At 35.4% G+C, this 4225-nt stretch overlaps 1 long non-coding RNA gene across 4 annotated transcripts in view; it reads left to right on the forward strand.

The window, feature by feature from the left end:
* LOC106873807 (uncharacterized) overlaps window positions 1–4225 on the forward strand; it is a 77402-nt gene that overhangs the window by 2912 nt on the left and 70265 nt on the right. For all 4 annotated transcript variants that reach the window (XR_008266573.1, XR_001409920.2, XR_008266572.1 and 1 more), the window contains exon 2: window positions 3409–3523. This is a non-coding gene — a long non-coding RNA (uncharacterized LOC106873807). The remainder of the gene's footprint in view (window positions 1–3408; window positions 3524–4225) is intronic.

Genomic DNA, 4225 nt, shown 5'->3' on the forward strand with positions numbered 1-4225 from the left:
CACACACACACACACACACACACACACACACACACACACACACACACACACTTCGTTCTTAATTGTGTAGATTTCAAGATATGAGGAAAGTGAAGGGACATATTTAAGAAAGTACGTTATATGTTCAAGTGTTTGTTGCAAAAACAAAAATCTAGAATTGACACAAGGCCAAACTAAACCCAATGGAAACAATTTTCGAATATGAAATGGTAAAGGAAAAATTGAATGTTCAAAGAATTCTAAAGATGAGTTGCAGATAAATAAAAAGATAATAAAGTCTGGTTGATTAAACTTAAAGTTTGGTTGATTGATCTTAGTTTATGTGCAATATTAATCTGTACTGATACGCATATGTATACGAATCTAAGTATATACAGAGGTCGGTATGTACATATGCGTTTGTGTTTGTGTATATGTATATATGTTTGTTTGTGTATGGTATAAATATACGTTTATATACACATATAGAAGCATATCTTGATATATATATATATCTTCATACATATATATGTGTGTGCGAATATATAATTTTATATTATGTTTACAGGTCTATATATACATACGTATGTGCGTATGTGCATTTGTATCTTAGCATTCACGCATATGTACATATACATATATGTGTGTGCGTGTATACTTATTTGGTTGTGTATATGCGTATGTGTGTTAATAAATCTTTGTACTTCGTGCACAAGCCCTGAAAATTCCTGGGGAGCGGATGAGTCGATTACATCGGCCCCGGCGCTCGTCTGTTACTTACTTTATCGACCCCAAAAGGATAATAGGCAAAGTAGACTCCGGTGAAATTTGAACTCAAAACGTTTATACGAAATACCGCTCAACATTTTGCCCGGCATGCTAACGATTCTGCCAGAACGTCGCCTTTACGTACGGCAATAACTATATCTAAAATTATGCTATTTTGTAGAATGCTGCCAATGCTGCCAACACAGAACAATCTCTCAACTTCCACACCCCAAAACCTATAAAACTTATAAAGTTTCAAATATTGGTAAAAGTTTGAGACAATCACAATTACAGGTATCACGCAAGCACCATTTCTTTGTTCATGTTAAATGAAATGATACAGTTCTAACAACTACACGAAACTGGCTAGATTCTATTACACACGCAACCACAAATACACACACAAGTGCAAGTAGACATACAAATACCGTTCTTCATACAATGTCTGTGTGTGTGAGTGTGGATTTTATCTGTGAGATTATAATTTTAATATGTTCATAATTGCATTTTGAAACAACTATAAATTCATCAAATAATTTAAGTTTCGGGAAACATATTGAAGGTAGTTATAGAGTTCGGTACTTGGGGCAGGCGCATGGTTTAATGGCTAGATTTACGATCGTAAGGTCGTGAGTTCGATACCCAGCGGCACGTTTTGTCCTCGAGTGAGATGCTTTTTTCACATTGCTTCCCTCCACTCTGCTGGGGAAAATCAGTAGTACCAGTAATTCAGAGGACAAGACCCGTCACATTTTTTGTCAGACTGAATTTCCATGAGATCTACGTTAAGGGTACTGATATTGCTTCTGTCGTTAATATATCATCCACCCTTTGACATGTTTCGTTTTTCATCTTGCAAGTAGCTCGTCAAAAACTTCACCAAGCATGGGTGAATGGTCAGTATGGTCACCGACTATCTGACAGGTTGTACTGGGTCACATGTTACCAATAGCACGAGGACTTACGTGCAGACAGACTGACAGACAGACAGACGGACAGACGGACAGACAGACAGACAGACAGACAGACAGACAGAAAAGGAAAAAGAATGACATCTTTGTTGTCTTCCCTGAAAATAGTCACCATGATTTACTATGCCGATCGTTGGCTCTTGGACGTTTAGACCGAAGAGCAGAGGTGTAAGGACATTTCATGGACTGAATATTCGTTTCCCTCTCATAAAAAAATATACCCACGTTTTATCCTCTGTCACGAGATCATGCAAAAAAATGTCTTCATTGGCTTTGAATTCTTCAAGTCAGACTTGTACAGCTCTCTTCTTCAAATCGAGTGTCTACTAATATCGTATCTACTTTGCGCATGTTTTCTGATACACCAAGTATTCCAGTTTATTTATCAGTGATTGTAACCATCGTTCAGTTGTGCAGCAAGTTCCTAGGTTGTATATCATCTCTCCGCTCGAATCATATCGTCCACCCGCTGGCGATTCGTGTCAGTGAATGCAGTTAATGGACTCCCACTGCTTGGTTTATCTTAAATACTGTTTTCTCCTTATTTTAAGTTTTTCATTCATCTGTGTATGTTGCTTTTGTCCATCATGTCATCGCCGTTTACAATCTGTAGCTTACTCGCTGAAATTGCACATGTTAGACTATCTCTACAATAGTATGCCAAATGTCACATTCACCTTTAAATAAATAAATAGTATTTCACACTGTGCTTAACACTTTTCGGTAAATAACATTTCACACCAATGTAACCAATTTGAAATCACTACTTCAGGTACAAACATACACATAAGCACACGCAATCGCACACATACGCTTCTATGCTTCGCTGTGTGTGTGTGTGTGTGTGTGTGTGTGTGTGTGTGTGTGTGTGTGTGTGTGTGTGTGTGTGTGTGTGTGTGTGTGTGTGTGTGTGTGAATCTTTATGTATGTACAGACAGAGTGTTAGCAAAAATTGGAATTATTATTTTCTCATAACTAATTTTGCTTTTTAAACAGAATTTTATGCACATAAAATATTCGTATCACAAAAACCGGATTCTCTTCCGATTCTCGCTTGCTTTCATATTGTTGTTGTTTCCCCCTCAGAGTACAACACCCCGAGATGACTTAATTGCTTTGCCGTCATTTAGCTATATTGCCATGGCAACAATACCTGTTTGTTTAAATCATAACAACCCTTTTGTCAGGTGAGATATCATTTACGTGTTGGCAACAAACATTTGGATTAAACGAATCACACTCTCGCCACGATGACCTTCACTTAAAGACGGTCACATTTATGTTGTCATAGAAACGTGAACGAGTCTGAGAAGTGAATGTGTTTTGGAAATGAGGAAGAATATTTGTTTAATCAAAAAAAAGGAAATATTACAAAAGCTGTGAATGGTGGAAGAACTGATGAGAATATGAATTTATTAAATTTGACCTCTGTGATGGTTATAATAATTTACAATGTTCAAAAGAATGTGTAATAGAAGGAAGGGGAGCGAAACTTTGATTGAACATGCAATGTAAGATGATGAATTTCAATTTTATAGGATTGATTTAAAGATGTTGGAGATCAGCGGTTCTTGGACAATTGATCTTTTACGTCACAAGTCTTTAATTAAAGTTGAATTAAAGTTGATGCTGAAAGGAAATGACAGCAAGACCTGTGAAATAAAATTTTAAAGTTTAATATTTGTAACAGGAAGAGAAGTTTTGAAATTGAAATTGCGAGAGTAGAATCCATAATATGACGAAGGAATCTCCAAGCGTTATAATTAACAACAAATTGAACAAGTTCATCAAAGGATGCAAACCAAGTATGTATTGCCTTTTAATTTATTATTCTGACAGCATGAAACAATTTTATCTCTCCATCCTAGTAATCTCTTACCTGCAACCAATCAAGTTATAATAATTATAAACATCAAAATGTCATTAACGGCGTAAGAGACGTTTAACAAAGGAAGTTGCATATTATAAACATATCAATAACGAATTACTGACTAATGTTATGAAATAATACTGCGTTATATATACAGTAATGCCATATCAGTAGTTTATTTTACAGATATCAGTACCGAATTGTTGATAAGAGGTGTAAAATATTAAGGCATTATACGCATGTGGATAGTATAGTGTTGATCAGGGCGGCGAAAGAATTTTGAGGTTTCTGTAACTAGAGCAAATAGAAGCAAATAGCCCAGTAGTGCAATTTTCTGTATGTTATATATATTTGTAAGTCCTGGTGTTTTTGTTATGCATTTGTCTGAATTTTTTTACTATTATTATTAATATTATTATTATTCGGTAGTTTTAATTTCATAACGTGCTTTCATTTCACTACCGAGCGCAGCTCTGTGTGCCTTGGGTATGTGTTGTGGTTTTCTGTGATGCTCTTATGGTTACTGTATTGAAAGTATTTTGCGTAGGATGTGTGCAGTGCCCAGTAGTGCAAGTTTCTGTATGTTATATATATATATATATATATATATATAGATATAAATATTATTATTATTATT

Source organism: Octopus bimaculoides, chromosome 22, assembly GCF_001194135.2.
Source record: "Octopus bimaculoides isolate UCB-OBI-ISO-001 chromosome 22, ASM119413v2, whole genome shotgun sequence".
Classification (NCBI taxonomy): domain Eukaryota; kingdom Metazoa; phylum Mollusca; class Cephalopoda; order Octopoda; family Octopodidae; genus Octopus; species Octopus bimaculoides.